This window comes from Mustela lutreola, chromosome 3 (assembly GCF_030435805.1).
Source record: "Mustela lutreola isolate mMusLut2 chromosome 3, mMusLut2.pri, whole genome shotgun sequence".
NCBI lineage: Eukaryota > Metazoa > Chordata > Mammalia > Carnivora > Mustelidae > Mustela > Mustela lutreola.
In genome coordinates, this window is record NC_081292.1 from 100,924,535 (window position 1) to 100,945,422 (window position 20,888).

A 20,888-nucleotide genomic window follows, 5' to 3' on the forward strand; every position below is an offset into this window, starting at 1 on the left:
TGTTCCTTTTGCCATATTAGGGAAATTATCTAGAGTAATTCTCTCCAATATACCTTCATCTCCCCTCTCTTTTTCTTCTTCTTCTGGAATCCCAATTATTCTAACCTTTCATTTTATGGTGTCACTTATCTCTCGAATTCTCCCGCATGGTCCAGTATTTGTTTGTCTCTCTTTTGATCGGCTTCTTTATTCTCTGTCATTTGGTTTTCTGTATTACTAATTCTTTCTTCTGCCTCATTTATTCTTGCAATAAGAGCCTCCATTTTTTATTGCACCTCATTAATAGCTTTTTTAAAAATTTCAACTTGGTTAGATTTTATTTCTTTTATTTCTCCAGAATGGGCTTTATCTTCTTTTTTTTTAAATTTTATTTATTTGACAGAGATCATAAGTAGGCAGTGAGGCAGGCAGTGGGGTGGGGGGGAGCAGGCTCCCTGTCGAGCAGAGAGCCCGACACAGGGCTCGATCCCAGGACCCTGAGGTCATGACCTGAGCCGAAGGCAGAGGCCTTAGCCCACTGAGCCACCCAGGTGCCCTGGGCTTTATCTTTCTGGAGAGGGTTTCTCTAATATCTTCCATGCCTTTTTTGAGCCTGGCTAGAACCTTGAGAATAGTCATTCTGAACTCTAAATCTGACATATTACCAATGCCTGTATTGATTAGGTCCCTAGCCTTCAGTACTGACTCTTGTTCTTTTTTTTGTGGTGAGTTTTTCCGCCTTGTCATTTTGTCCAGATAAGAGTATATGAAGGAGCAAATAAAATACAAAGACCCCAGGAAAATATGCTTTAACCAAATCTGAAGAGACTCCAAGTCATGGGGGTGGTGTGTGAAAAAGATAAAAAGAAGTTCAGAAAAATAAAATTAAAAAAAGAAAACAAATAAAGAAAAAAATATAAAAAGAAAAATATATATATATTAGATTGGTGAGTAAAACAGGGTCACCCACTTAATTTTGGGAGTATTTTGGTCTCTTAGAAGAAACTACCTCCCCAAATTCCAAAATTTTAAAGCATTAATAACATAATAAGGATAAACACAATGAAGGGATGGAGTATGCCTATAAAGATGAAAAATTTCTACAAAAGCAGTTGATAAAGTAAGTTGGTGAGAGAATAAAGAAAAAATAAGTGGAGAGAATTTGCTTGGGCTGGAGACTAGAACAAGTCTGGAGCCAGATTTAGGGTATATTTTGATCTATTAGAAGAAGTTGTACCCCAATTTTTTTAGAAGGAAAAAACCCTATGTGTATACAAAAAAAATAAAGTTAGATACAATGAAGGACAAAATATAAATATACTAATATTTAATATAATATATATTTTATATAATATAAAATATAATAATGAAGATTCAAAAAAGATTATTATTATTATTGTTGTTGTTTAATGAAAGGTATTGTTAAGATAAACTAGTTAAAAAATGTTAAAAGAGGAAAGAGTAAAAGTTAAAAAAATTAGCAGAAGAAAGAAAAATAAAATAAAAAAAATTAATTAACTTCAAGACTAAAGAATCATGGGGAGAAAGCCATGAATTACATGTTTTGCTTTCTCCTCCTCTGGAATTTTGCTGTTCTCCTTGGTAAGTGAGTTTGGTCTTGGCTGGATCTCTTGTTGATCTTCTGGAGGAGGGGCCTGTTCTAGTGATTCTCAAGTGTCATTGCCTGAGGTGGAATTGTACCGCCCTTATCAGGGGCCAGGCTATGTAATCTGCTTGGGTTCACTTTCTGGAGCTTTTGTTCCCTGAAGGCTTTCCATAGAGTTCCAGAAGATGGGAATTAAAATCTCTGGCCCAGAGGAGCCAAGAGCTTGGGGTCCCACTCCTCAGTACGCCCTCAGAGAAAAGTGCTCAATCCCTCCCGTCTCCCTAGCCTCTGGCTGCACTCTGAGCTCACCCAGCCTGTGACCAAGCATCTCTGTCTCTGGCACGGACCTCTGCCTGGAGTCTCTGAACCTCACATATCCTTGAGCTCCCCCAGGGGTTGTCTCCCCAGATCTTTTGGGGACCTTCCTCACAGAGCAGTGGCCTGTGCCACAGATTATGGTTCAAGGTAACCCTGAGTTGAGAGCTCACTCCTTGGCTCTGTCTCTGTATCCAGCTTCCCCACTCTAATACCTGAGACATGTCTGTGACATTCAGACACCCTTGATCCTTCTGTGATGCCGTGGAACCTAGTGCCATGCTGACCCCGAGTTGGCTTCACCCCAGTTTAGCCTCTGGAGTGATGTCCCTCAGTGGAGCAGACTTTTAAAAGTCCTGATTTTGTGCTCTGTTTTACCACTGTTTGCCGGGTGCCAGCCCCTCCCCCCACGATCTATCTTCCCGTCACTTTGGATTCACTTCTTTGTGGGTCCTACCTTTCAGAAAGTAGTTGAATTTCTGTTTCTAGAATTGTTGCTCTTCTCTTCGATCTCCTATTGGATTTGTAGTTGTTTGCAATGGTTTGATAAGCTATCTAGCTGATCTCCTGCTACCTGATGTTGTCTCAGCCTGCTACTTCTCCACCATCTTCAAAAATCTTGATGAATCTTTAGTCTTAGACTTACCTTATAGATTAATTTGGATGATATTATTTTTGAAATTCTTTCATGTTTGTTCTAATATTTTATAGTTTCTTTTTTGAAATTCTGATTCTTATAAGAATAATTTTGCTACAAAGAATGAGATAGGGTCCCATCTCCTATTACTTTTCAGAAGGTTAGCCATTTGTCCTAACACCATTTATCAAGATATTCATTTTGCTCAAATGCTTTGACCTAAACACTATATCTTATATTAAGTTTTAACTTATTTTTGAACTTTCCATTTCATTGATGTCTGTCTTTTGTTCATGTACCAATATTTAGATTATAATTACAACACCTTGTAATAATCATCTTCAGAATTATTCTGGGTACACTTTTAACTTTCTTTTCAATATCTACTGTTGTATTAACTTGTCTAACTCCACTACCTCTCCTCCCCATCTAAAATGTCAATATCATATAAAGATACATTGCAGATCTATATAGTTTTGAAAGCTTTATAGATTTATTTATAGATTTATAAAGTCTTGATTGTATTTTAATATTGACTTTCCCCCTCAAAAATAGAGAATGTTTTTCCATTCATTAAAACATTTTTTTACAACCCTCACTAGCATTTATAATTTCTCTTCATAGAACACAAGCATATTCCTCTTTAATGCTTATATTTTTATTCTTTGTTGTTATTATAGCTACAGTATTTTTCTCATTATGTTTTCTAAGTGGTTGATTTTTTATAGTGGTGAGTTATTGAATTTTATATTTTGATTTTACAATCAACCACTTTACTGGGTTCTTTTTTAGTTTTTAATTGTGTTCAGCTAGCTCTTGTGGGTTTTCTAGATATGCTCTATTATTTTTGGCAAATGACAATAATTTTGAATCTTTTCCAGTTTTATGCTTAATATTTCTTTCTCTCGCTTACTTGTACTGGCTAGGACCTCTAGAATAATAAAGATTATGGGAAGAATGTCCAATCTTATTTTATTCCTGATTTTAATAGGGGTGCTTTTAGTGTTTCATCACTAAGCCTAATGTTTGAGATTTCAGCTCTATTATTGGTACTTTATTAAGATCTTTATTTTCACTTTAAAATCCAGAATGGATATTTAATTTTATTGAATATCCTTTGGCTGGCAGCTACAAAGGTATGCATGACTTTTCTGCTACTATGATATATATTTCACAAAGCATTTGGTGGCTATATATTCCTGTATTAATGTCCTGCAAGACTGCTTGTTAATACATAGGACATTTATGGTGACATTTGTTAGTGAATTTGTCTATTCATGTATCATTCTATGTCATTGTGCTATTTTTTGTTACATTTTTGTATCCATAGTATGATGGTTTTGTAAATATTATTTAGGAATTTTTGGTATTTTTTTCTAGAAAATATATGAAAGTACTGAAGGGATCTATTAGGTAAAGCATGGAGAGAATTCATCTGGAAACAGTGACATCTGCTGTCATTATCCCATTGCTGTCTTATTAGTTTGTGCTTAACTCTGAAGAATTTACTAAATTTACATTGGATTTTATTTTTACAAATATACTCTTAGAGAGTTGAACGGTCTTTCCATTAGGAATGTCTGATTTTCTTTTTATGATATTGGTAGCCATTGATAATCATTGCCTAGATGCATTAATTAATTAGAGATTCTAATTACCAATATTCCTACTGTATCATTTCTTTTTTGTTTATTTGATGGGATATTTTAATAAACAAAAAACTCCTCTTAATTAATATTTGATTATTTTTGAGATATAGTTCATATTATTAAAGGGAAGAGGAATATTTAATTCCAGGATTTTTTTTTTTTTACATCACCCAAGTAGGTGTGAAATGGTATCTCATTGTGGTTTTCATTTTAATTTCCCTGATGACTAATGACTTCAAGCATATTTTCAAGTGTGTATTGGCTTTATTCATATGATCATCTTTGGAGATATGTCAAATGAAATGATTTTACCTATATTTAATTGGGTTATCTATTTTTTGTTATTGAGCTGTAAGAGTTCTTCAAAGACACAAACAAGGGGCGCCAGGGTTGCTCAGTCATTAAGCATCTGCCTTTGGTTTAGGTCAGTCCTGGGATTGAGCACCGTATTGGGCTCCCTGCTCTGTGGAGAGCCTGCTTCTCCTTCTTCCTCTGCCTGCTGCTCTGCCTACTTGTGCTCTCTCTCTCTCACTGCGTCAAATAAACAAATAAAATCTTTAAAAAAATATTATAAAAAATAAAGACACAAAAAAGTCACTTTGTATACATATACATATATGATTTGCAAATATTTCATGTGGCATTTTTTAACTTTTCTGACAGTGCCCTTTGAATCACAAAACCTTTTAGTTTTAATGAAGTCCAATTTATCTCTTTTTTTCTTTTGATGCTTTTACTTTTGGTGTCACATCTAAGAAGTCATTGCCTAATCCAATGCTATGATAATCCTATGTTTTCTTTTAGGAATTAAAAAAAAATTAAACTTAATTAAAAAAAATAACATGTAAGTTTGTGACTCATTTTTAATCAATTACTTACATGTGGTTGAGGGAGGGGTCCACTTTCATTCCTTTTCATGTGGATGTTCAGTTGTCTAATCACCATTTGTTGAAAAGGCTACAATGCCCACATTGAATTCTCTTGAGATGTGTGCAAAAAAATCAATTGACCATAAATGAGGGGGCTTATTTATGGACTCTCAATTGTATTGCATTGATCTATATATTTGTCCTTATGCAAATACCATACTATAGTATTTATTTATTTATTAAATTTTATTTTTTCAGTGTTCCAAGATTCATTGTTTATGCACTACACCCCATGCTCCATGCAATAAGTGCCCACTACCAGGCTTACCTAACCCCCCACCTTCTTCCCTCCCAAAAACCTCAGTTTGTTTCTCAGAGTCCACAATCTCTCATGCATTGTTTCCCCATCAAATTTTCTCCAATTTATTTTTCCTTTCCTTCTCCTAATATCCTCCATGTTTTTCCTTATGTTCCACAAGTAAGTGAAACCATATGATAATTGACTCTCTCTGCTTGACTTTCTTCACTCAGCAAAATCTCCTCCAGTCCCATCCATGTTGATAAAAAGTTGGGTATTCATCCTTTCTGATGGAGGCATAATATTCCGTTGTATATATGAACCATATCTTCTTTATCCATTTGTCTGTTGAAAGGCATCTTGGCTCTTTCCACAGTTTGGCGATTGTGGCCATTGCTGCTATATTCCTGCTATATCAGGGCATGTACTTTTCATTGCATCTGTATCTGTGGGGTAAATTCCCAGTAGTGCAGATGCAGGATCATAGGGTAGTTCTTTTTTTAATTTCTTAAGGAATCGCCACACTGTTTTCCAAAGTGGCTGCTCCAAATTACATTACCACCAAGAGTGTAAGAGGGCTCCCCTTTCTCCAAATCCTTTCCAACACTTATTGTTTCCTGTCTTGTTAATTTTGGCCATTCTAACTGGTGCAAGGTAGTATCTCAATGTGGTTTTGATTTGAATTTCCCTGATGGCTAATGATGATGAACATTTTTTCATCTGTCTGTTAGCCATTTGTATATCTTCATTGGAGAAGTGTCTGTTCATGTCTTCTGCCCATGTTTTGGTGTGATTATCTGTTTTTTTGAGCATTGAGCTTGAGGAGTTCTTTATAGGTCTTGGATATCAACCCTTTGTCTGTAGTGTCATTTTCAAATATCTTCTCCCATTCTGTGGGTTGCCTGTTTGTTTTGTTGACTGTTTCCTTTGCTGTGCAGAAGCTTTTGATCTTGATGAAGTCCCAAAAGTTCATTTTCGCTCTCGTTTCCTTTGCTTTTGGAGACATATCTTGAAAGAAGTTGCTGTGGCTGATATCAAAGAGGTTACTGCTTATGTTCTCCTCTAGGATTCTGATGGATTCCTGTCTCATGTTGAGGTGTTTTATCCATTTCGAGTTTATCTTTGTGTACATTGTAAGAGAATGGTTGAATTTCATTCTTCTACCTATAACTGTCCAATTTTCCCAGCACCATTTAATGAAGAGACTATCTTTTTTCCACTGTATATTTTTTCCTGCTTTGTTGAAGATTACTTGACCATAGAGTTGAGGGTCCATATCTGGGCTCTCTACTCTGTTCCACTGGTATATGTGTCTGTTTTTATGCCAGTACCATGCTGTCTTGGTGGCCAAAGCTTTGTAGTAAACCTTGAAATCAGGCAATGTGATGCCCCCAGCTTTTTTTTTTTTTTCAACATTTCTGTAGAAATTCAGGGTCTTTTCTGGTTCCATACAAATTTTAAGATTTTTTGTTCCAGCAATTTGAAAAATGCCGGTGGAATTTTGATTGGGGTGGCGTTGAAAATATAGATTTCTCTGGGTGGTTTAGACATTTTAACAATGTTTACTCTTCTGATCCATGAGCATTGAATGCTTTTTCATCTGTACTCAAGGAACTACAGAACACTTATGAAAGAAATTGAAGAAGACACAAAAAGTTGGAAAAGCATTCCATAGTATAGCTTTATACCAGGCAATGTGAATCTTCCAAATTTGTTACTTCTTTTCAAGATTGTTTTTGGCTGAGTTAGTTTCTTCCATTTCCATATACATTTTAGGATCAGCTTTGATAATTTCTGTAAAATGACTGATTAGGCTTTTGAAAGAAATTGCATTGAATTTATAGATAAATCTGGGGAATATTGCCTTCTTAATAATATTATTGTTTTCTGTTCTATGAACATGAGAAGTCATTCTCTATATTTAAATCTTTCAAATTTCTTTCAACAATGTCTTAGACTTAAAAAAAAAATCCCCAGGGTATTTTATTGTTTTCAATGTTATTACAAATTTCATAGGTTCATTCATTTCACTTTTATAGTGTTCATTGGTAATATATAAAAGTATAATTGGGAGCACCTGGGTGGCTCAGTGGGTTAAGCCTCTGCCTTCAGCTTGGGTCATGATCTCTGGGTCCTGGGATAGAGCCCTGCATTGGAATCTCTGCTCAGCAGGGAGCCTGCTTCCTCCTTTCTCTCTGCCTGCCTCTCTGCCTACTTGTGATCTCTCTCTTTCTCTGTCAAATAAATAAATAAAATCTTTAAAAAACGTATAATTGTTCTTTTTTAAAGGTTTACTTATTTATTCGAGGAAATGAGAGAGTGAAAGCAAGTATGAGTGGGAGGGGAGATGGAGAGAGACTTTTAAGAAGACTCCTCACTTGACCACAGAGCCCTACGCAGGGTTCAATCTCACAATGCTGAGATCATGACCTGATCTGGAACCAAGAGTGGGACACTTAAGCAACTATGCCACATATGGTCCTTAATTGATTTATATATATTGATCTTGTATTATTCAACCTACTGGCCTCTTTTACTTGTTCCAATAGTGTCTTAGTGGCTGTCTTAGGAATTTTTAGATATAGGATTATGACATCTGTAAAGAAATATAGTTTTACTTCTTTTCCAACTTGGATTAAAATTTTTTTTTTTCTTTCTTAAGTGTCTAGGCTAGAGCCATCAGTTAATCATTAAATAGAAGTGGCAAAAGTCCTTCTCTTTTTCCTGATCTTAATGGGAAAGTATTCTGTCTTTCTCCCTTAAATATTATGTTAGCTGTGAATTTTTCTAGATGTTGTGTATCAGATTAAGGAAGATTCATTCTGTCACTAGTTTTTTTGCATGTTTTTTTCAGTAAAATGTTTCATATTTTTTCAAATGTCTTTTTTGTTATCAATTGAGATAATCATTGGGTGTTTGTCCTTTATTAATATGGTATATTGCATTGATTCATTTTGAGATATTAATTAAACTTTGAATTCTTTTTTTTTTTTTTTGAAGATTTTATTTATTTATTTGACAGAGAGAGAGATTGAGAGAGAGATCACAAGTAGGCAGAGACACAGGCAGAGTTGGGGGGGAAGCAGGCCTCCCACTGAGCAGAGAGTTTGATGAGGGGCTCTATACCAGGACCCTGAGATCATGACCTGAGCTGAAGGCAGAGGCTCAACCCACTGAGTCACCCAGGTGCCCCTTGACTTTTAATTCTTGAGATAAATCCCAGATGGTCATAATGAAATGAATGATCATGAAATGGTCATCATGAAATGATCATGAAATTCTCTTTTATATCATTGGGTTCATTTTGCTAGTATTTTGTTGAGTAGTTTTGAACCAAATATTAGTAAAAGACTATATACTACTGTTGTTCTATAATGTCTTTATCTGACTTTGGTATTAGAATAATACTGACCTTATCAAATAAATTAAAAAGGGCTCCCTGTTCCTTGTACTTTATGAAGTGTTAGTGAATTATTTGTATTAATTGTTCAAATGTTGGTAAAGTTCATTTAAAATATCTCATTCACCATATGGGTCTGTGCTTTTTACTATAGGAAGTTTTTAAATTACTAAATCAATCTTTCTACTCATTATAGAGTAGAAAATTAGAGTACTCATTATTTCTTGAGTCAGTTTCACTAGCCTGTTTCTAGGAATTTGTTCATGTTATTTAACTTGTTGGTATACAGTTGTTTATGGTATTCCCTTATAATTCTTTTTATTTCCTTAAATGTTCTGCCTATCTGTCTTCCTCCCTTTGCTAAGGGGATCTTTGTAAGAAGGCACACCTTCAAACTTTAGGCAGTTTATAAGAGAGATTTGGATTTCATTTCTTTCATGTGCAAGGCTTCAAGTTCAGCCAAAAGAGAGTGGGGTCTTTCACCAAGTTTTTCTTGGGCATGTGCAGAGTCTTGTGCATGTGTACAGATCTTGATTTCTAGGAATATATCAGAGCTTTTCAAGTTCCCTATGGTTATTTTGTTCTCTATCATTTCCTTGTATATGCCTGGCTAGGCTCTTGTTTGCCACAAGCAAATCAAATCATAATCTTAGGCAGCTGCAATACTGTCAAAAGATTGATATAACTTTGGTAATAACTTAAAGGTAGGACTTTTTTCCTCCCATGAGCTGAGCCTTGAGTTGAATTGAATAGCCATTCCACCTGGGAACAGAGATTTTCCTGGAGGCTGGAATTTCAGAAAACATGTTCTTTGAGTTCTGAAGATGGTACTTTTAATGGAATTTAGGAAGTCAGTCATCTTGGTTTGCTGCAAGAATAGCAGGATGAAGGGATGTGAGTATAGTCCCAATTTAAAAGGTTACATATCCTGCTGTGTTATCAGGGTTTAGTAATTTCTCCTACATAAATAATTTTCAACTTTCTGTGGATTTGGTTAATTTCTAGAGTTCTGAAATGTCTAATGGTTAATTTTTTTTTCTAACTTTTTTTCATTGTTTTTCTGGGAAAGCACTTCACTGAGGTCATTGTTCCATTATTCTGGTCAATCACTCCCACTTATTTTTGATAGTTAAATTAAATCCTCATTGACAAAGTATATTGTCTGTATGTCCTCTATTGTATTCCTTTTATCATAAGTTATATCCATGGGGAAATATGTATTTTATGTTTAATTTATGATGTAATTTTGGTCATTTAACTTGTCTGAAGCTCATTCTTTAGATTCTTCAAGAAAGAACCATGAAAGCAGTATTCCCTGTATTCTTATATAGAAATAAAACTGTGCCTGTGACTTGTGCACTTGAACAGTTTGGATATTAACACACTTGCTTATATTTTATTTCCTTGACCATCTTAGATATTCTGTGATACAAAATGCTCCTATCAAAAAATCTGATTGCTGGGGTGCCTGGGTGGCTCAGTGGGTTAAAGTCTCTGCCTTCGGCTCAGGTCATGGTCCCACGGTCCTGGGATCCAGCCCCACATTGGGATCTCTGCTGGGCAGGGAGCCTGCTTCCCTTCCTCTCTCTCTGGCTGTCTCTCTGTCTACCTGTGATCTCTGTCTGTCAAATAAACAGATAAAATCTTTGAAAAAAAATCTGATTGCCACATGTTTCTTTCACTTACAAGTAATCTGGTCATTTGCCAAAAGATGCTTTCTTTGTTTAGGTTACAATAAATTTACTTTACTATGTCTTAGTGTTTGTTTTGGGCAGATTTCGAAAGGTATATGGCATGCTATTCTACTATATAGATTCAAGTAATATTTTAATTCAGAAAAGTTGTCTTAGTATTTGTTTTATTCATTGCTTCCATTTTCTTTTTCTTTGGGAACACCTGATCCATGCACATTGGATTTCACTGGCCTCTTTTCAATATCTTATCCCGATGCGGGACTCGATCCCAGGACCCTGAGATCATGACCTGAGCCGAAGGCAGCGGCTTAACCCACTGAGCCACCCAGGCGCCCCTTTTAGTATTTTCTGATTGTAATTTATGTTGCCTATCTCTCTCTTAATTTCTCTTCGTTGTCTTTGTAGGCACATCTTTCTGGGGGTGTTTTCATTCTATTAAAATGTCCTATATCTTCAAAGAGAGAAATGTGTCAGGATAACTTTTATAGCTTTATTTCTCTGGAAATCCTGATTCTATTGTTTCATAAAGAGAAAGAGTATAGTTTCATGCTATCTGAGTTGCACCTTCTCTTTCCGTTCTTAATTATATTTGAATCTTTTTTTTAAAATTTGTTTCTATTATTCAATATTGGCTCTATCCCCAGCAGTTTTCCTCATAGGGGAGATCTATCCTGATATGGGTTGAGTTTATAATTTTGAAGATTCCAGAAAACCTATATTGCTTTAGTATAAAGGTTCTTCAGCAGGAATCTGAATTGACACTTCAGGTTTCTTCTAAGTTTGGGCTGCTCCTCTTAGTCTGGTTGTCATACTTGGCAGCAAATGCTTGTCACTTTTGGTGTTTGCCTGTTCTCATGGTCATGATAAACCCTGTTGTCTTTCTGAGCATGGTTCTTTTGGGTGTTTTTTTTTTTTTTTCTTGCACTTCTTTCAGGATCTTTAGGATACCTTTTTATCATATTTTATTGTGTATGTTGTCTTTGTGTTTGTACTTAGCTTGCTTTGGTTTCTGTGTGTTTGTGTGTTAGAGGAATTGGGGAAATTAGAAAACTGTCTTGCCATTCCCAGCATCTTCCTGGAATCTTAATAACTATATATTCACAACCCATTGTGTGTATTATCAAAGATCTTATATCTTTTCTTGAGTCCTTTCTTCATAGAGGCCATATAATATTTATTTGATTTAATAGAGAAATAGCAATCATAATTTTCATTATGTAGATTGTGTAATAGGTCTGGGGTTTATTTATTAGTTGTCCAGGTGGTGTTTTCTTTCTCTTTTTGTTTTCTTTGAATATTTTTAATTGGTATGCTAATATTTTCTTTCAAATTCTCACTCATATCTTAATGATAGTGGAGGAAGGAGGCAGTGGAGACAAAATAAGACAAATAAATCTTAATGGACTAACTTTTTGAAAATATGCGGTCTTACAAAGATACTAGAAATATTTGTTATAGAAATTCAACAATTTGAGAGACACTTGCATGTCCATTAAAAGCTCATTTTCCCTCATGCTTGACTTCTGCAGAATAATTATAAAGTGCCAAGTAAAGGAGTTGTGTGTGTGTGTTTGATGTGTGAGTGTGTGTGTGTAATTTAATCTACACTTCTCTTGCTCGACAAAGATCCAATAGCTGCATACTATTTTACCATCCACAATTTTTCCTCCATCCATGTGAACAGTGATTTTTCCCCCTAAATATCTGATACCCCCTTGTCTAGCTCCATGTAATTTGCCATTCTAAAATGTGAGTTCAGGGATGCTCTGTGAAATTGTTCAGAAATTTAATCTTTTGTTTATCTGTTTCCATTCAAAGAAGAATTATTATTTTGTTCCCTGGGGTATAAAATACATTTTTCAGACTCATAGTCTTTTTTTTTTTTTAATAATCTCTGCACCCAATGTGTGACTTGAACTCACAGCCAGAAGATCAAGAGTTACATGCTTTGCCAACTGAGCCAGCCGTATACTCCCAGACTTCTAATCCTTTTATAGTCGAGAAGAGACCAATATTTTCATTAGATAGCCTGTATCATCCTGGATCAATATTTATAGTATTTGGTATGCTTTCGTCACCTATTAAACTTAGCATTTTAGGTATTTCCTTTTTTTTTTTTTAAGTGATTTTAAATTTATTCACTTTTAGGGAAATTAAGATCTCATCCTTATAATCAGGAGCCAAGTATTTTCAACCTGCCTTTCAAAAAATCCAGATAAATTTAGGGCTTGACAGAACCCTCCAATCTTCACCCGGAGTGTCTGGAGGAGTTGGTAGGTATTTCCTTTTTTAATTGTAATGATATTTAATTATTTTTCTTGCTCCTAAGTGCATTTCTAAGAAGATATCTTTATTCTGCCATATTAAACCAGTGTTATCAGAATATGTTCCACAAATAATCTTTCACTGTGATTACTACTGTTGGCTTTACCAGCTGTAGGAATCCTATAACATTTTTCCTGTTATGGTTTTCATTGCCATGAATAGGATATTGAACATATAAGAGCTCTATGCACTTCCTATGAAATTTTTCCCACTGTTTTAAGTAGGTTGAATGCATTTTTTTCCTCTTTCACTGCTAGAGAGAAGTAGTCATGTAGATTTAATCCAACCCCTCTTTTAATCCAATCATATATTGAAACCTTATATGTACAAAGCACTTGTGTTAAGTGACAGACAAAATGTCTTTATCTTCATGGACCTTTGTTCTAGTGAAAGATGAAGACTATCCAGATAAGCCTCCCTGACTTCCACAGGTCTCTGTGGTAAAGTCTTCTTAAACTGCTCATCTTTACTACCTTCAAAATCAATTATTCCCTCTTTGAATTTTAGTCTTATGAAGAGTTTATTTACAAATATACTAGTTTTCCTGATCAGTTATAAATAATGCTGAACATTTGAAAATGTAGCTCTCAGAAACAGATTGAATATGTCAAGCCCTGAGGTAATATAATTTAAATTTGTATCAGAATATAGATTTAAAAGTGTTTGTACTGAATTTAAGTCTTTTTTATTATTTTTTTAAAGAAATACCGAAGGAAACTAAAGCAGGTTGTGTAATATAGGTCGCTTGGCATTTAACTCAAAAAAACATTTTACAAGCTGATTAAAGATAAATCCTGTACCTATAGAGATATTGACTTCTTCCCAAATCAACCATTAATCAATATGTCCAGAGATTTCCAACAAAGTTTGCAATGAATTTAACTCTCCTTCTGTTCACGTTGCTTGCACAGAATCAATGAAAACCAATTGTTCTTTGTCAGAGTTGTAAGATACCAAATACCTGAAAGTTGCAGCTATTTTCAGTCAACTGGTTAATTATTAGTATTTTGGTTACCTTTTACTTTTAAGTTTTCTCTGCAGTGAAATCTTGCTCTACATTTTCCTCCAGTGGCATGCCTTAGCCTCGTGATTTCCAGAAGGTAAGAGTAAATCAAATTAATTATAATTAGTGATCTTTTGAGCCCAGAAATCATTAGAGAGAGCAAGATGGAAACTTATACCAGTCTATCCTGAACAGTCTGTCTGCTCAGTCCACATACTCTTGTGTGCCTGTTTTTATAATAGGCTTATTATCAAGGCTGGTAAATAGACATTTAGCTTCAATTAATCCCTGTTCAGTCTACTGTGTTTATCTTGTAAACTCCAGAGCTGAGCTGATTAAAAATTAGCTTAGGTGTGCATGCCATGATTTCCTTACTAACTTTTTTTTTCCTTCTTTGACCCAAATTGCCCCTGAGCAGTCAAGCCACATCGAAGCAATTGGATGTCATTTGTCTATGGTTGAAGATGACATTATAGAAAAAGACACCAAGCCACCGTGGGGACCAGGAAGACTATAACAAAGATTAAGTCAAGGTCCTAGAGTAACTTCCCTGAAAATAGATGGGAGTGCCATGCCAAAGATTTTTCGGGGCGTGGTAACCAAAGATAAACCTCAAATAAAGTGAGAAGTCAGAATTAACTTGTCCTATAATGTAGCCTCAACTAAGGCCACAGCCATGCCGTGGGAAGCTCTCAAGCTGAAACAACTCTTCATAGGACAAGGCCTTTATTTCCCTGTATCAGCTTCCATGGTGGTGACATAAACTTGGACATACAGTTCTCTATACCTGAAGGTAGTACCCAGTGATAGATATAGGGTCTAAAAGTCCTAGAGGCTGGTATATGTGTATTTGGCCTCAGAGAAGGGATATGCTTGGAGTTCCAGAGACTCCATTTCTGTCAGTAAGTTAGACAAGCTTAGGGTTAGAGAGTATAGAGTGTATTTTTAATGTTACTAGAAGTGCAATGGTTAAACAGTAGCACTGCTAAGCTTTTATAGCCATGAAGGAAGATTTAATGTTATAATAGCATCCATGTTTTTTCAGAAAGAGTGGTTTTCAGTCCAGACACCACATAAGCAATGCCTCTTCCTATAAGAAAGTATGAACTACAGCCCTTTGTATCATCAGAGACTAACAGATAATGGAAAGCACAACAATAATTACTTGGGTAAATTGGCAGGGATAAAATTACATGGAACAAACACACAGAGAGAAAAATGTTTTTGTCTTTTCTGGGCATTAAAGTAAAGCAGGAAGCTGACATTTCACAGAACACTTGGGGGAATCCAACTACTATCAGAGAATTGATCATAAAAGCTTGAGTCTGTAAGGAACCTTTGTACTTTTCTTCTGCAGTAAGAGCAGAGTGATTGTAATAAGGACAACTACAAAATGTAAATAAAATACATAACCAAGTCTCTTTGAAGATATTAGAGGACTACTAAGCCAGCCAGGATTTAGAAAGCCAAGATCTGAGAAAGAAGGAAAATACATTGAGATGGGTCCAGGGGATTCCCACTGAAGCAGTTGACAGTGGTGGCATGGGGATGGGAGGCTCTGAAGCCAAACAGAAATCAGGGACTACCAATTGGTAAACTAATGTGAGCCATGAGCAGTCTCATGAAGCTGTGAAATTAAACTAGCACCCAGACTCCAAGTCAGTCTGTTGAGGATAGAATGAGATACCAGAGTAAAAGAAAATGAGTCCAGATGTTCACAGCCATCTCCCCACTCTGCTCTCAAATCATTTGCTCATCTTCAGGCAGAGGGCTTGAGAAACAAGACAAAAGCAATAGATTAGAGGGTAGGGAGGTGATAGAGATTTCAGAAGCCTCATTGGACTGTGGGAAAAAACAGAAGTTCTAAATCCACCTAAGAGAAGGGTCCAGGTAAACACCCCAACTTCCAGAAGGAGGATTAAGGGCGTGCACCAGTAGTAAGAGTAAAGATATGAGCCAGCTCTTAGAAAACTCTGAAACCCACATTCAAACAAGCTCACACAAGACTGAACTGAGGCCAGTTACCCAAAATAGATTGTTTATGTAGGGAAGATAGTATCAGCCTGAGCTTTGAGTTACATGTGCAATTTATCACACATACTGTGTGGCATTCAGTTAAAATTACTAGGTATAATGGGACTCTACACTAATTTTTTTTTTTTTTAAGGAGGGAGGAAAAGACCACAAAAACAGGCACACATGAAACTTCAGTTACCAAAATTGTCAGTTACCAAATAACTGAAATTAATGTGTTCTACAAAATGGGGTGGCAGGTAAGAGAATTTCTACAGAGACTTGTAATTCACAAACTAGAAGGCAGATGGAAATTACAGAGATGAAAAGTACAACATATGAAATTAAGAAGCCAATATACAAATATAACAGCAAATTTTTTTAAAAAAATAGCTAAAGAGAAGACTGAAAAAACTACAAAAGTCATAACAATAACCAAATTAAAAAATGGAGAGAAAAAAATAATGAAAATACAGAAGAGATGATAAATGGCACATGAGAAACAGTGAAAATGACTACTATATGCATGACTGGAGTGCCAGACGGAGAGGGACAATAGGGTGGAAGCAATATTTGGGGAGGTAAGAGAAAATAATTTGCCAGAACTGTTTAAAGACAAAACTCCAGATTTGAGAGGATTTATAAATTCCAAGGAAAATAAATGCAAAGGAACGTAGAGCTAGGTACATGGAAGTAGGAATGCTAACAGTCAGTCATGGAGACAACTTTACATGAGATACAGGAAATTGCATGTCCAAAGAATAAGCATAAGCTGTCTTGATAGAAATTATGATGAAACAGCATTTCAAAAATGTTAACATAAAATATGTGTCTACATATAATTTTATATGCAATAAAATATTCCTAAAAAGGACGGTAATATAAATACACTTCAGACAAACAAAAATAGACAATTCATAACCTGATCTGTGTGAAAATAATTTTTTTGTGTGTGTATGTAAAAAGAAGTTTATTTATTTATTTCTTTTTGAATTCTATTATTTATTTATTTAATTTTTTTTGCTATATATAATTTTTTTTAATTTCTTTATTTTCAGCATAACAGTATCATTATTTTTCACCACACTCAGTGCTCCATGCAATCCGTGCCCTCTATAATACCCACCACCTGGTACCCCGACCTCCCACCCCACCGCCACTTCAAACCCCTCAGATTGTTTTTCAGAGTCCATAGTCTCTCATGGTTCACCTCCCCTTCCAATTTACCCCAACCCCCTTCTCTCTAACTCCCCATGTCCTCCATGCTTTTTGTTATGCTCCACAAATAAGTGAAACCATATGAAAATGGACTTTTATAGAAGTTATTTGAAGAGAAATACTCTTCTATGGAAGTAAGGAAGTTCAGAAATGAATATAGTACATGTGGGGAAGAAAGGTAAATCTAAATTTATATTGACTCTAGAAAGCACCATTTTTTTTTTTTTTCCTCCTCAGACTGGATATCAAATTGTTCTGCATTCAAATTCACAGGTTCTTTCCTCAGTTCAGATATGCTATGGAAACTCTCATGGATTTTTCTTTTCAGTTATTGCATTTTCCAGATCCAAAATTTCTATTTGTTTCCTTTTTATAAGTGTCATATCATTATTGATATAATATCATAATTTTGCTTTTATTTTGTTTTTTAATTTTATTTCACTTTCTTGTCTATGACTTTCTTTTGTTCTTCTAGCATATTTATGACAGTAGATTTAAAGTATTTGTCCAGTAAGTCTACTATCTGGGTTTACCCAAGGATATTTTGTCAAGTTATTTTATTCCTTTGAATGGGCCATATTTCCATTTTTGGTATGACTTATTTTTTGTTGTTGTTGTGGAAAACTGTACATTGAATGTTATGATATGATACCCCAGGAAATTAGATTCTTCCTCTTCCCCTGGCTTTGCTGATTTTGATTGTTGAAGTCTGCAGTTGGTCATTTGTCTAGTGACCTTTCCAAACTATTTTTTGCAAAGATGATACTCCTCAATGTGTACAGTCACTAAAGTTTCTGTTCCTTTAGCTTGTGTTCAGCTAATGTTTTTTATTTGTTATTTAATTTCTTGGCTAATGTTTTGATAGAGTTACTTGAACCCCTGCAGCTAAAGTAATAATAATAATAATAATAATAATAATAATAATAATAAAACAAAATACAGTAACACTTCTTCACTAGTTTTTCAGATTGCTTTTCTGTTGTGACAGTTCTTTAATACTTAGGCAGGGTGTTTCCAATTCTGATTTATCCTTCACTTCATTCCTCTTACAGTGAGCCTAACAATAAGCCAGAGGTAAAAGATTAGGGTCTTCTCAGGTAATTTGCAACACCTATGCTGCCCTGGGCATCTGTGTAACTTTCTAAATCCCCAGTACATACAGGTAATACAGTATGCCCTAATTTCCCAAACTCTTCCCTAATTTTCATCCCTTGTTTTATAGTCTTTTTTATATTTTTTTGTCCCAGAGAGTTGTGGGATTGTTCATGCTACAGTGTTTTCAAGCAATGTCTAGTGCTTTTTCAGCCTGACAGTGTTCTGAGGTAGGTAAAACACACAATGTGGCAGTACTTCAGGTAGCTCCCAGACAGGTTAGAATACATGAATGGAATAAACTGTGAATAAGGTGTGTTCTGCTCCCTCTGAAACTGAGACCTAGGGCCCCACACTGGGAATGTGGTCTGCCTTCTATAATATTGTCACCAAGCTGGGAAAAAGTGAGGCAAAATTTGCAATGACATAGATGGAACTAGACATTATTATGCTAAACTAAATAAGTCAATCAGAGAAAGACAATTATCATATGATCTTTCTGATATGAGGGGCGGGCAGGAGGTTGAGGAAGTGAAGATGCAATGTGGGGGTTTGGGGGGTAGGAAAGGAATAAATGAAACAAGATGGGATCTGGAGGGAGACAAAGGATAAGTGACTCTTAATCTCAGGAAACAAACTGAGGGTTGCTGGAGGGGGGTGGGGGGAAGGATAGGATGGCTGGGTGATGGACACTGGGGAGAGTCTGTGCTATGGTGAGTGCTGTGAATTACGCAAGACTGATGATTCACAGACCTGTACTCCTGGGGCAAATAATACATTATATGTTAATTTAAAAAAAAGTGGGACAAAGACAAATGAAAACAAGAAAAGATTTCATATTATTTTTAATTTACTTTTCTCTTGATTGAGTGTTCATGTGGTTGCTGCAAAGCATTCCCTGTTTTCCAGGGTTCTGACAAAATTGATTTGGATAATTTGTTTGTTTTTCAATATTTCTGAGGAAGATCAGGACTTTGGAGCTGCCTTCTTTACCATTTTGTTGAGAACATTCTTTCTGAACTTAAAAGTAATAATTCTAATAATTTGTATTTGGATTTTCTTGTATTTTACATATAGATTAATTTACAAACTGACAGTAATATTTCTATTATATACATGTAGCTATATATAACTATTTACAATTATGAGATATATATTTCATAATTACATATTATATATAATTATGCCTCATATTATATATGATCATATATAATAATTATATATAATTATATCTCATATCTCATATACATAATTATATCTCATATAATAATATCTCTCTATATATTCTCAATTATATATAATATATATAATTATAATTAATCTCATAAATATATATATCTCATAATATATCATATATATATATAAAATACTGTTCTACTACATATCTCACAGTACTGGCTAGAACTGCTGCTAAGATGCAGTATGTAAAATCTAGGGTAGGGGCATCTGGGTGGCTCAGCCTGTTAAGCGTCCCAGCTCTTGATTTTGGCTCAGGTCATGATCTAAGTGTTGTGATATCAAGCCCCACATCAGACTCTGTGCTAGGTGTGGGGCCTGCTTAAGATTCTCTCTCTCCCTCTCGTTCTGCCCTCTGCCCTATAGGTAATCACTGTCTTCTTGTCTAACATAATCTAGCATGTTTGCTGCTTTCTCAATGTCAAACAAATGGAGTCAATACAGCATTCAGTCTTTTGGATCTGTCTTCTGTCATTCAATGTTATCTTCATGGGATTTAGTGTGCCACTAACATTTAGCAATACTCCATTATTTTTCATTGCTATCAAGAATTCTTAGGTGTAATTATATACCATGTATTTATTCCTACTACTGGTAAACGGAATTTAGTTTGTTGCGGACTGGTGCTATTATGAATAGTGATGATATAAGGACTCTAGTCCTTTCATCTGGTGCATAATCTGTACATTTCTATAGGGGGGTATATAACCAGGAGCAAGCTAGAGTCACACTTGGTTATAGAATTGGTGTATGTTTAGCTTTAACATATGTTTCAAAGATATTATAGGAGTTCCAGTTGTGCTACATTGTCACCAAACTTGATCTTGGCATTCTTTGTAATCTAAACTATTCTGGTTGGTGTGCAACTGTTGGGGCATTTTTTTCCCCTTTTTCAGTGTTTGAATTTTATTTTTATGATTTCTTTAGTTATTTTAAACATGCCTTTTTATGTTCTATACTTGATAATTCAATTATTTGTAACTTTGGCCAATTGTTTCTGCTAATATATAACTGTAGTGATTTTCTTGCACACACAGAGACACATTTCAAATTACATATATGTTTGTTTAAATTCATGAAGGCTGGCTACCCTGAAGGGGTTCACTGCTTTGCTTCTTCCTGTTGCCCCAGACTTGCACTAGTCAAGGAGTACTTTAAATTAAGTTCTCTTCATTTGTAGTGACATTGGATTAATGTAGGAATGTGAAATTTAATTCTTCCTCCAAACCTGAGATTTGAAAAGCTCAAAGGAGACATTTTTTCTCCATCTACAGTCCAGCTTGAGATAGATTAATCTTTTTAAAATTTATTCATTTTAGTTTTTCCATTTTCAAATAGTAGAATTTCTGCTCTCCACCATTCACTGAATTTAAAGTTATTTTCAGAGCCTGTATTGATTCTATAATTCCAGTACCCAAACTCCACCTTGTACTACCTCAAGGCCCTTTGCTGTGGTGTTTTTCTGTGGCCCAGTGTCCATATTACAGAGAATGCATGAATGGAGGGCAGCCAAATAGCTCCCTCCTTGGTTTAACAAAAGTCTCTTCCTTTCAC